The sequence below is a fragment of the Arvicola amphibius genome, chromosome 3 (genome assembly GCF_903992535.2).
Source record: "Arvicola amphibius chromosome 3, mArvAmp1.2, whole genome shotgun sequence".
Classification (NCBI taxonomy): Eukaryota; Metazoa; Chordata; class Mammalia; order Rodentia; family Cricetidae; genus Arvicola; species Arvicola amphibius.
Genome location: NC_052049.1, coordinates 156,397,504 through 156,411,017, shown reverse-complemented (window position 1 = coordinate 156,411,017; position 13,514 = coordinate 156,397,504). Strand labels below are relative to the sequence as shown.

Genomic DNA, 13,514 nt, shown 5'->3' with positions numbered 1-13,514 from the left:
TCACCCGCTTTCCCCCAAGACTTCTGAGATGGGGGGGTGCAAAAGAAAGTTGGCCACCTGGGTAATAAGTCAGGAGCCACCAAACGGGACAGCCTGGAGTGTCAGGGCTGAAGAACACTGGGAAGACAACCCAGTCAGCAGACTGCTTGCCTTTCAAGTACAAAGAGCGAGTGCGATCCCTAAAACCCACACGCAAAATTGTGGAGGCCAGTGTGATATCTCAGCAGGTAGTGGTGCTTGTGAACAGGCCTGTTGACCTGAGTTTGAGTCTCAGACCCTATAAGAGGGCAGGAGAGAACAGACTAGGGAGCTGTCCTTTGACCTCTACATGAACACTGAGGTACATCTGTGCCTGCACACACACACACACACACACACACACACACACAAATTCCTTAATTCGTTTTCTGTTTGCTTATTTTTGCTGATGTTGCTGTTTTGTTTTGTTTGTTTTTTTTTAAGACAAGATTTCTCTGTATAACAGCCCTGGCTATCCTGGAACTCACTCTGTAGACCAGGCTGGCCTTGAACTCACAGAGATTCACCTGCTTCTGCCTCCTGAGTGCTCGGATTAAAGGCGTGTACCACCACTGTCCGGCTATTCCTTAATTCTTTTAAAGAAAGAAAAGCTGGGTCTAGTGATGGACAGTTGCAATCCCAGTCCTGGGGAGACAGATAGAGATTCAAGAATCCCTGGGACCAGCTAGCTCAACCCACTTCATGAGTTCCTGGCCAGTGACAGGCCTTTTCCAATAAAGTGAAGAGGGTGACGGGGCCTGAGATATGGCAACCAAGGTTTCCCTCTAACCCCTCCCCCACACATGTGCATGCACATACAAACATGCAGAAATAGCTGGAGTGAAGGGACAACGTGGGAAGAGGAGGGCTGGCTGAAGACGAGCAGCACAGAGACGCCTGGAACATCTCAGAGTGTGGTCAGGGTGAGACTAGATACGTGGCAGCGAAATCCCCCTGGAAGCCAGGAAGCTCCGCCATGGTGGCCGATGGTGGCGCTGAGGGTCCTCTTCTTCTCATCTGACTTTCTTTACTAATTTAGTAACTAAGTTGATGCTCAGATCCTATGTAACAGGTTAACACTAAAAACAGAATGGAGCAGGTATTGGAAAGGGCGAAGGGGAGGGGGATGTTAAGATTTTTAGCTTTGAAAGTTGCATTCATATAAATATATGTGCATATATATACATATATATACAAGTAACATATGGTACAATAACTATTACTAGTCTGCTCACATTGATGCAAGAGCTCAAAGGCAGAGCTTCAACAACACAACCCCACGCCAGTTTAGTCTGAATTTCACAAACTAATTTCAGACCCTTATATATTTAGAACCAGATAAATATAACAATCCTTTCTGAGCAACTGTGTTAAGTGTCACATATTTTGTTTACATGGTGTTAGGTTTTACATATACCATATTTTTGAATCCTTTCCACCATTTCTAGGAAGGTATAACTATTTCCACTCTACGGATCAAAAAAAACCAACTATGAATCCCAGCAGTCTCTACTCTGGCACACAGAAGAAACTGAATATTAAACTCAGATCTTTCTTTTGAATACAAAAAGGCAATATTTACAATGAAAATATCAGAGTTTAAATATGCAGATGGTGTTTGCTTCATTTGAACATGCCATTTGAAGATCACAAAATATTCTTAGAAATAGCTTGGCAAGGGCTGTGAATGTAACTTAGTAAAGTGCTTGCCTAGCAAGAAAAAAGGCCCAGATTCCATTCCCAGCCCCACATTCCAGGAGTGTTGGTGCAGGGCTAGAATCTCAGCCCTGGGCAGGGGAAAAGGGTGAGACTTCATAAACATCAAGCACAGGCTTCTGAATATTATCGTTGCTGTCAAGGCTGTATCCGCAATAATGAGCTGACTGCCAGCATTCATGGCTGACGGGGCATGGGTGATGGTGGGGTGGTGGTGTTAGGGAGCACATTCGTCCTGTCAGTTCATCTATCTTTATATGGTGGAACATCCTTTCTTGTCCAGGAGGCCTGTTGTTCTCAGAAGCATAGTGCTAAGTGAACAAAGTCATACAACAGATTCTGTAGAATTCGCTTCTGTGAAGCCCGCATGGAGGGAAAGAATAGCAGCACTCAAATTAGAGACATTCAAATCACCAGGAGGAGCAGGGGCATGGGCCCTGGAGGCAGTGACAGGGATGTTCTGTGCTTAAATCATGGCACAGATTGAGTGCCTATGTCTTCATCGAAGCTCAATGAACGTGACTTCATTCATTTTACCATATGTGAACTATTTCAATAAATTTAAATTTGTAGGAACCCCCACTTCTCTTGTAGCAATGCATACATGAGCCCTCCAAAACAGAGGCACTAACCTCTTTCTAGCTCTTTAGAGAAGATACTTCCCGTCTCATTTATTTTCTCCCTTTTTGTGGAGATGGAGATAGAACCACAGGCCCATGTGAGTAAGGCAAGCACTCTACTAGATGAGCTATGCTCCCAGCCCATACCTCACTTCTCTATCAGGTCATCCTGCCTAACCTATAATATTCCCCTTGATTAAAGCTTGTCGTGACTGTTCTTTCTTGTGACCAAAAGAGATCTGAAATGATGAAAGGAAAATTCTGAAATAAATCAAGTAATATAAACTATGTAGGAACATTAGCAAAAGTTTTTCCCATGACTTTCTATGTTCACGTGGCTTTCCTCTTTCTGGACAGCTAATTTTCAGCTTACTGGCCTTCTATCCCTGCATGAATATTTTGGCGACCTGACTTCCACCAAGTCCACCAGAAGACAAACAAATCTGTGTTTGTTCCTCAATCAAGATGCTCCTGGCACAGTGGCGTCAGTGGTCCTTACTCTTGCAGATCATACAGTTGAAAGATCACTTCTCTTAGCTCACTCCCTTGGAACAACAAGCCATTCCATGACCCCCTTGCCAGGACTGTAGAATTCTGGCAGATGTGTGTGGTCTCGGTATGGAGGATATAAAAGTCCAAAGATTCGTATAACTCCCTGCATTCCTGAACAGGTTACTAAAGCCCCTCGGTCTTCAGATCCATGTGACAGCTCCACAGAGGGCAACAACGTTATCCCTGATCATCAGTCCTTGATTCACACGTGAGCACAACAGTGTGCTTGTACAGCAAGCACCACACTATGCTCAGTAGAGCACTGCAATTCCGTTCTGTACTGGCAATGCCATCTGAGATGACGGCAGCAAAGCATCTTAGTGTTTGCATCACGATAAATGTAATTAAAGACAGCAAAGAACCTATTAGTTCTACCATGTGATTTTAAACCTTAAAATGTCTCTACAAAATCCTCCTCGTTTTCCTATTTGAGGAACCTGTCATTATCCCAGGATCCCAAGAGCCAATTCTATGGCTGGTAAAATGGTCCTTCTTAGCTGACAGGGCCTCATTCTATGCTGGCCCATTGTATAAACAGTGTTTAAGTGCAGGAGACCAGCCAGATGACCTAAGGAGTCTCCCACATCAAAAAGCTCAAGAACAAAATACTGGGCAGGCCACCCCTTCTATACTGTTTGCTTTAAGGTAGGAAACTTAAAAGTGCTAATAATAGGTGCATATATAACACTGCAGTATTATCTGAGTGTGCATGCATTGGCACACATGGGTCTGACGAGTGTGTAAACAGACATGCATGGGCCTGAGTGTGCATCCTGGCATGTGTTGTCCGAATGAGGACACACCAGCATTGGTGAGTCTGTGTGTTTATGGGGACCATAACTGATGCTCCATCACCGGACACTTTGTTCTAAGTATAGATAGGTTGGTGTCTGAACACGTCCTTCACAGCCTCATTCATAACTTGCCCTTTCCAGAGTTGTCTGCTTGATGTGGAGTTTGCTCATCCCTGTCAGTCCTGGAATGAAAAGCACCCTGAGCTGATTGATATGGAGTTTGCCCTGCCCCGTGGGTCCTGGAACGAAGAGCACCCTGAGCTGATGACAGACTTCTAGTGAATTAGCTGTGTGCATTAAGTCAATTGGTTTACCTCTCTCGTGTATCTCTTCATCTCCCTCTGTAAAAAAAAAAAAAAAAGTCAGGGATGTTTAATTCGCAGGGCTCATGGGAGAATTTGATGAACAAACCTAAACAGAAGCATCTTGTGGGCGTTCATTATATAGTAATAATAATCCTGAAATGGTATAAAACCACTTAATAACAAGGAAATGCTCAGCAAAATGTGCATTGAGCTGGTTGTGTCACTGTACAAAACAGGGAACAATGTGCTTACCCAAATCTAGATGGAACACCCTAGGACACCCCTAGGCTACCTAGGAGCACAGCGTATTGCTTCTAAGGCTATGGTGAGCCAAACCTGGGCTCAAGCACAGGAGAAATGATGTAATCAGGAAGCATGGTAGACATAAGGTTAGGAGGCTGCTGCTGGCATAACCTGGCACACTGGTGCACAGTAAGCTCATTTTGATCAGTAGTGCTAAAGGAAAAAAGCATATTATTATAAATATATAAACCAGCAACATGGTCCTGGATTAACCTTCTGGAGTAGTAGGTGCTGTGTATAATCATGCTTCTGAGCTTTCATGATACTAATAGCTAAGCAGGTGTGTTCATATCAGCATCACCACAAACGATGAACAATGAAATCCACTGCTGTGTTACGATGGCTGCTGGAAATCTCCATCCAATCTTACAGGACCATTGTGTTCGTTTGGTCCTCTGATAAGCATGTGTCTACACTATGTAGCAATGGCATTTGACATACTAGTCTCTTGGAGAAGAGAGGGTAAAGCCATTTATGTGTGTAAGAAAGAGTGGGCAAAGGAGACAGGGAAAAGAAACCATGCAGTAAAGTTGCATTACGAAACTGGCTGCCGCTGTATATGAAAAGAACTGACCTTCTGGGGACATCTAAGAAATGGTAAAAATGGCATACCCAGAGATGCTTCATCAGGGCCTATGAGAGCTGATAAAGTGACACCAACTCTATCTATCATCCAGCAGTGACAGCAGGGTGGGCTATTGGATTCTCAGCACTTGCAGCCTGTTGGGGACAAAAGCCAGAGCTGTAGGCCCATCTAGGTTTTGACATGTGGTCCACTCCTGCTGGACTCAGGGACAGGGAGTTGGCAGCATCTGCTGCAGGAACAGATGGGCAATGCTGCAAAGCTGTGCTTTACAAGCACAGACCCACATTCAGGCAGGGTGGCCCCACTTCCAAAACAGGAAGTGTAAGAAGGACAACTTCGGGGAAAAGTCAGCCCAGATAGGGATCTAAGTCTAGCTGCATTGCACCCGTAGTTCTTTGCTTTAATCACACGTGCGCACACACATACACACACACACACACACACACAGAGAGAGAGAGAGAGAGAGAAAGAAAGAGAGAGAGAGAGAGAGAGAGAAAGAAAGAGAGAGAGAGAGAGAAATTGAGATTCTATTTGAATGCCCTGTGCAGACCTCTGCTTAGATGCTGAGGGTATGGTGCTGAGCCAGAGACTAGCCATTCCATCCCGGAATACTGGAGGAGATGGTGACTCCGTCCATCATGAGGATAGAGAAGTGATTATAAGCAGTAATCAGAACCAAGCTGCAGGTAATGAAAGAGAGGAGATACTGGAGCAGTCTTTTCTTATTGGCCCCTAAGTGTAGATCTGAAGGCTGAGTAGCAGTGACAAGAGGAAGAGGAGATTCTTAGCAATTGGCTTACTATGTGCCGGAGCACTGAGGCAAGAAAGAGCTTAGCGCTCTCCATGCATAGGTGAATGTGTCTGGAGCCGGGAGAGAGAAAGCATACAGAGACATGAGGTCAGAGAAGGGAGCAATGAGAACTCAGAGTCAGCAGAAAGCTACCCAAGGGCAGAGCTGGGCATCTGTTGGGTATTCTGAGTCATTTACCTTCTAGTTCAACTTACCCTGGCTCCATGCAAATCCGATGCAAGCCAAAACTCACTCAAACTAGTTTCTGCTAGAGAATCTTAGTCTCTCCTCCTCCTTAACCCCCACCTCTGTACACACATGCACGTGGCAATGAATATACACACCTGGAGAGACTAAGATGTGTCCCCACTTCCATTCCCATGCACCGAGGTGTTTGCATTGTGCTCTGTCTCATCTGAGTCCCCACAGTATCCCTGACAATACTGTCGTCTCCCTTCATAGACACAGATCTCATACACCTGAATAGTTTCCTTGGTGGACTGTGGGCTAGAAGCCCACCTAGGTGCAAAAGGCTGTTTTGTTTTTTTCTAGAATTCTAAATCATTTGTCGACTCCTGAAGGATAGAGAGAATTTTCCTCAAGGTCAAACAAAAGAGATGAGAGCATATTTATATCCTGGAAAGATCTTCGAAAATTCAAAGAAAATGGGTCCTGAAATAAAATCAGCTTTCTCCTGCCTTCTGTCTGCCCCAGCATGAGAAAACTGCATAGTGCACTCTGGGAAAGGGAACACTCCGAACAGCTGACATGGTGTGAAGCGACTTGTTCCCCAAGCCCTCTGCTCTCTAATAAGCAGCAGCGAATCTGATCTCCAAGGACATCTGGTCTAAACCCACTCTATCTTGATAACTTTAAAAACAAAACATGCAAAATTCTATTTGCTCTTAAAAAAAACAATTGTTTGGGGCTTGCAGCATATTTTAAAAATATATTTCAGAAGAAGTGTTCTACTTACCTTGGCCTTTTCTGTTTCTTAAATTATTTCAGTTTTTTGTCCATTATTTGATGATAAGAACGGATGTAAAAAAAAAAAAAAAGAACGGATGTGTGAGATTCTTGTGTCTGTGTGTGTGTGTGTGTGTGTGTGTGTGTGTGTGTGTGTGAAGCTCCAGCATTGCTTTTGTGTAGACCCCAAATAAAACCTTGAAGTTTATCCTGCCCTTTACCCTTCTTTCTTAAGGAGGCTTCTTAGGCCCCTAGTACTGACTGAGCATCACTAAGTGTCAGTGACAAAGGGTGATACCATCCATTCTGCTCCCCCACTGATGCCTAAAATGTGCCTGCTCTCAGTCCAGAGTAGGAGGAGCCTCCCTACCCCAACCCAGTATTTCAAGGAGATCTCCTCTCACCAAATCCCCTGGGTCTCTCACTCTCATTGGCTGGCATTCCTGATACCCTCCTACAATGGGACTTCTTCATTCCCAACCTGGATACTCTTTTCCTCCTCTTCCCTCTGTTCCCTCCCATTGTTCCCCAGGATAGGGTACTCCCATAAACACACATCAGGAAGTGGGAGGCTGGAACTGGGGGAGTCTTCAGCAGCAGCTAAGTGAGGCAGGCACTTTAGGGGCAAAATCCTTTGTCTTCCTTTGCTTTTGGTCTGTTTACAGCTTCTGACTGGGTCCAACCTCCCTCCCAGAGACCTTCCTAATACTGAGTTCCTAAATTCACACCTGTCAGACAGAGTGACTTGTCCCTTCTCTGGCAAATCTCCTCTTTTAAATGGAAAGTCCAGCAAGACAAGAACCAAAGCCCTGGGACTGAGCACCTGGAATGGAACATATCCTAACAGTTCAGGAAGGAAGAAACCAGGAGAGTGACAGTAAGGGAGAGAGAACAGGAGAAAACACTCATATTCGCTCTCCTTCCTCTGCCTCGGACACACGGGAGCTTTGAATCCCATCTGGCTTGCTGCGGTCTCCCTGCTGGAGCTCTAAGGCACACCTGGTGTGTCTGCAGTGACAGACCATGTGTCCAAGCCTCCAGCCTTTCCTCCCTACCCTGCAGGCTGTCTCACCCCATTCCAGGCCCATCTGCTTGTACACACTTTGGCTTTCCTCTGACTAGAGGGCTCCGGTGACAGCCAGGGTCGCAGCATGGAGCCAGTCTTACCTCTGTGTGGGCAGATCCAGGCACAACGTTCTGGGTCAGGAGTGCTGCCCCAAAGGCTGGATCTTATTAAGAACTTGAAAAAGTGGAGGAGGTCTTCAAGGATCGCACAATGGATGAGCAAGTAGCCCTGGTTAAATCTGCCCCATACTCAATATGTTCCCAGAGCACTGAAGGATGGGTTCCTGTTGACATTGGGGACTTCCTTGTTAACAGCTAAAGGTGTCTGGGGCCCTTAGGTTAATACAGGACAAACTCCTATATTAACCCATGCTCGCAATGCTCTTTCATTCAGTTTTACCTAATCCATTTTTGGGGAAAAGCTAAACATGTTCAGGTCTCCCATCTCTGCAATGCAAGCTGAGCATGCCCAGAAGTAAGTGTACCTGTCTGCCCTCATGACCTTGACCTAAGCATGCCCAACAATGTACTTGCCATTTTTATTTCTTCACATCTACCCTTAAATTGACCATGTTCAATAACATACATTTTAAACTGGAGTGCTTAGGGATGTTCCCACGGGTAAAATACTTTCCCATACAAATATGTATAGACTCCCTGAATAAAACCACCATTCTTCCTTTATTCAGGGAAAGCATTGCTTAGGAAATAACCGCCATTACCTCCTCTCCTGTTGCAGGCCATACACCTTCTCCATTCTTTTATCTTCTGGCTGTGTTCTGCTGTCACCAAGAGATAAACCCACCGTCTCACCTTACACTCAGAAACCAGGAAAGACTATAGCAAGGCAAGGTAAAGAGTCTGATTCAATATCCCAGCCCAGCCCAGCTACAGAAAAAGGTCTTATTAGATTGTGTGTCCTCATATATCTACCACGGTGGGAACCACAGGTCTAAGCCAGCACAAGGGGATACAGGGAACATCACCCAGTAATGAGACATTCAGCAACTCATTTTTCTCACAATCTAGAAAGGAAAAGCACTGGATAGTGGAGAGTCCTGAGGCGATTTTAGCCAGCTAATGTGAGGAAGGAAGGTAGCAGGGTTTTATTGGAGAGAACAATGGACAGTTCTGACAGATGATGAGGGTACCCACTGGGAGAGTGGAGGGAGCATTTCAGGAGAGTGCGATGCATTTATGTAGTGGTGGAGGGCCAGGGTGCTGAGGTAGGACGCAGAGGACAAGCGTGGACCAGAGGGCACAGCTGCGCAGATAAATACCGTGAAGAGCATCACAGGGTTGCTTTAGCTATATAAAAGGCCGAGCCCCACAGGCAAATCAGCAACAAGAGGGCCATTAGTCCCCAATCCCAAGAGGCCCCTATTTCCCCTGGGAAGTCAATGCCCACAGATCTGCATTAGGATCATATTCTAGAAGAAGGGGGTAGCAAGGAGGAGACACCTCACCCTCTACCCTGTGCCTGTCCTCCCTGCTCACCCAAGGATGGAGCATGGTACCCAGGCCTACACATCTCCTAGCCAGATGAGCAACAGAGGTGCCCAGCTGGGGGAGGGATATCCTCTCTGGGACTTCCTCCTCCCAGCTCCCTGCCCACCTGCAGCTACCTGAAACAGGAAGTAAAACCCTGGGCCTCCTTGCCCTTTTAAACCCTGCATCTTTTCTCTCCTTTATATCTTTGAGAGTACGTAATTAAGAAGCTGGGGAAGCCTGGAAACTCCTTGTCTGATCAATAATTCAAAACTGCTGGTCTCCTGTGACATTTTTGTCATTATTATTCTTAGGTCAGGCTTTCATGAATTCTCCGGGAGAAGTTTCCTTCTGGGACACCAAGGGAGAGTGAATGTAATCTTTGAATAATTTTGTATTTTTAATTATCCTTTGTTTTCATCTTAAAGCACTTTATAAATAAAGGCAAATGTTTCAGTCTCATGAGTTGGGGGGCTATTCGAGACAAGCACAAGAAACATGATGGGTATTGGTTGAGTCAAGAAATACCCATTCAGCTGGATGTGGTGTGTAGCACTATTTAGAAAGAGGTGGAAATAGTTCACATGCCATTTAGAAACTCCTGACATGACACTTCAGTTTTATAATGAGCACCACTGGGGTATCCAAGGCCTTGAGTTCCCCCCCTTCTGTCTCCTCTCCCACTCCCATCTCCCGCATGTACGTCTGTGTATGCACTATGCATGGGTGTGCCTGTTTCATGCTCTTCCTCCCCACCTCACCCTGTCCTATAGAAGTATAGAAGGCATTCTAATACTTTAGCTAATATCAGTATTTTCATCTTTCAATGTCCTATGGTGAATATATAATCCTAATTTTGTTCAGCACAGTAAATGTTCCATTAGAAACATCTCCCTGATTCTGTTCTAGCTAGAGATTCAAGTGAACCTTCTGGCCAGTGAGATGTAAGTACAGACTCGACTTGCTCTCTGCATTGTTCTGTGACATATGCAATGACCAACCCAGAACTACTCTTTAGACAGAAGCAACCTTGACCTCAGTTACTCCATCTTAAATGTAAGTGCCAAGAAAAATGACTCTACATATCTTGTTTATAACCACAAAATGGTGGTCGACAACTTCCCTCTGCTAGCACGCCTGGAGGTATAAACTGACAAACAACGGAATCCCCTCAACTGGAGCTATCGAAGGAGCGCTCCAAAACGTATATGTGCTGAGCACATGGACAGTGATGGGTTCCTGCCTCTGTCTCTAGGCTCCAGCTGAAGTGCAATTTTTCCTGTCCACAACCTTCAGCCCACTTTGGGACCAGAAATGGCCTATCATCCATGGTTGGATTTGACATCTCTGAGCCTGAACAGCTCTGTGCTGGCAGGTCCTAAGTTTCCCATGGACTCCCCCTGAGCCTGTATCAGCTCCCTACCTAGACTTCAGGATAGCCTCTGAATATGGCAGGCTCTTTAACACTTTCTTCACCATTCTGTAAGCTGCGCAGGTGCATATTGTCATGTAATGTATGTCTTATGAGTCTAAAATGTATAACAAAGATTAGAATAAAATAATCTACTTTCCTGGTAAGATGGCTCAATAGATAAAGATTGTGTGTTTGATACCTGGGACTCACCCACCAACTCTTCCAAGTCTGCTAACTTCTCCAGGTGAGGCATGGTATGCATATATATATAGAAAAAAATAAAGTAAATATTTTAAATTTTAAAATAATTTGTTTGCCAATAGTCAGCTATCAAGAGAAATAAGATTACTTCATGAATTTCAGCCAAAAGAACCAACACGCCTTATGAATTTATTGGTCACTCCATAAATTCTGACATAGTAGAAAAATGCAAATACATCCATGTGTATTTCTGCCATAGCCCCCTCATCATAGGTGTCAACAGAAAATGATGGAAAAACAAAATTGACTCTACTGGTCCATGTCTGTCGCTTCTACCCTTTTGCTGCCTGGAAGTATACTCTGGAGGCAACTAGAGGAAGAGCAAGAGTCTTGTAGCCATGCTGATAAGTCCCACATGAAAAGAATGGACAACTAGGGAGTCAAAAGAAACCTGGACTAGTAGCTCCTCTCTTAGCATATACACCAGCCTAGAATTGGCTCTGTGGGCCCATGTTATCTGTTTAGGAATTACATTCATGAGGACAGTCACAGAGTCAACTAAGTCATCCCAATCTGCATGAACTTCCTCTTTTTTGGATCCAGAGGTTTCTCTGACTTTCTTGCCTGGAAGGAAGATTCAACCAGTCTGAGATGGAGCTTCACAGTAAGACTGTTCCCTGTCTCCTTATAATAGGTCCTACAATATATTAAGAATCAATACCAATCCCACACATGTACATGCTGGAAATGAGAAACTGGGCGCCATGTCTAGAAGCAACAGCACAGTTTCGAGGAACACAGTGATGACCTCATAGCGTACTTGCTGGAACCCAGATCCTCTGATGCTTTCAGCCCCACACCACGTCTGTGCAATACATCTGTCTGTGCTCACATGACCTCAGATCTCTTCTGGCACAAGAGACCATGGTATCCTTCTCAGGAGAGCTTCATGCTTCCTGCCCTACCCAGGCATCAGCGCTGCTGCCATCCAGTTTCCTGGACTGGCTCTCCCATGACACGTGATTACTATTATCTTCTGTCTCATCTCTCTGCTCAACTTCCACGGGTCCAGTTCTTGATGACCTCCTCCTAGCACAGACTGACTGCACAGCCATTTTTGTGCTAGTGAATTAAAGAACTTCCCTTCCTTTCTTTAGGCTCTAGCTTCTGGTGTCCAGCTGTCAGCATGACACCCCACTTAGATGTTTCCCTAAGATTCTTCAACTGAACATGCTGAAACTTCACTTTTAATTTCATTAAAACCAAGAAGATAGCATTTCACATTCATTAAAAGTGGGTATTATCAGAAAACAAAAATAGAAAATGTCAGCAAAAGTGTAAAAGAAAATTAAAACACTGGAGCATGAATGCTCTTGGTGGGAATTTAAAATGCTGTGGTCACCATGTGAAATATTATGTTAGTTTCTAAATAAAAGTAAGCAGAATCCCCATGTGATCTAGAAATTCTACTCTGAATATATATCCTGAAGACAATGCAGAGGCTCAAACACAAACCTTTCCAGCTATGCTCTGAATGGCATTGTTCACAACAGTCCCATAGGGAATAGGTGGGGACAATGCAAGTGCATAGCAACAGATGACTAGAAAAGCCAAATGTGGCTTATATAATGGACATTATTCAGTCTAGCAATGGAAGGAAACCATTTACAGTGCTGGAGGGTGGAAACATGGCTGTGTGCACACTAGGCAAGGAGTTTACTGTTGAGGGATAGCATAGCCCTCAAAGAAAGAGAATTCTAACATATGTCACAACATAGAATAAACTTGAAGACATTGTGCTAAAGAAAATAGAGCAATCATCGAAGGACAGAAAGTGGGAGATTCCCTGTAAAGTACCCAGAGTAATCAAACTCATGAAGTCAGAAAGTAAAAGTAAAATGGCAGGGTAGCATTTTACTTGGTGGGAGGTGGAGAGACTAGAGAGCGGCTGTTAGCCACTGGGAAAATGCTCCTCTCCCCAGTCACTGGAGCTGTTAGTTTCAAAGTGGAGAATGAGGCAGAGGCTGTCTATTCTCCTCCTGCCAAAGAGATGACAGGCGGTGCAGCCTGCTGTACTGCCTAGAGTGACTGATCCCGCTCTCAGAGGGGGAAGGTTTGGAACTGCTGAACAGTGTATCTGGAATGCAAGAGATCCACTGGGGTTCATGGTAGATCCTGTAACTAAAACTGATAGAGAGCTGGCTAGATGGTTCAATGGGCAAAGGTGTTTGCCGCAAACCTGAAGGGAACCCAAGTTTGATCTCTAAGGACCCACATGGGAGGAGGAGAATACTGACTCCTGAAAGCTGTATTCTTTCCTCAACATAGGAGACATGGTAAGCATGTTTAAGCCCCAAATACACAAAATAAATATGTGCAATAATTAAACATTTAAATACACAAAATTGATAGGAAATGGCATTCAATTTATCCAGGCCTGTGAATAGCCTAGGATCAGCAAATTGAAGTCCTTAGTATTTTATTGTGACATTGCAACATCCAATTGAGTAATTGTGACAAAATCACTAAGTCCTATAAGCTTTGTTTAACTATCTAGATGCTTTACCAACAAAAGGTTTGGTGACTCCAGGTCTAGACCTACCTTCCACTAGGTACTTGCAGAAAGCAAAGGTAATATTGAATAATTGATTGGAACTATCTATGGTTATATGATCAGTTACATAAAGGAGAGTCAT

At 44.5% G+C, this 13,514-nt stretch overlaps 1 long non-coding RNA gene across 1 annotated transcript; it reads right to left on the bottom strand.

The window, feature by feature from the left end:
- Positions 1-987: 987 nt before the first annotated feature.
- On the bottom strand, positions 988-5,188 carry LOC119809165. Its single transcript, XR_005284632.1, has 3 exons — positions 4,921-5,188; positions 4,015-4,041; positions 988-1,097 (listed from the first exon to the last, which is right to left on the bottom strand). It is a non-coding gene; the product is annotated as an uncharacterized LOC119809165 (long non-coding RNA).
- Between the last annotated feature and the right edge of the window lie 8,326 nt (positions 5,189-13,514).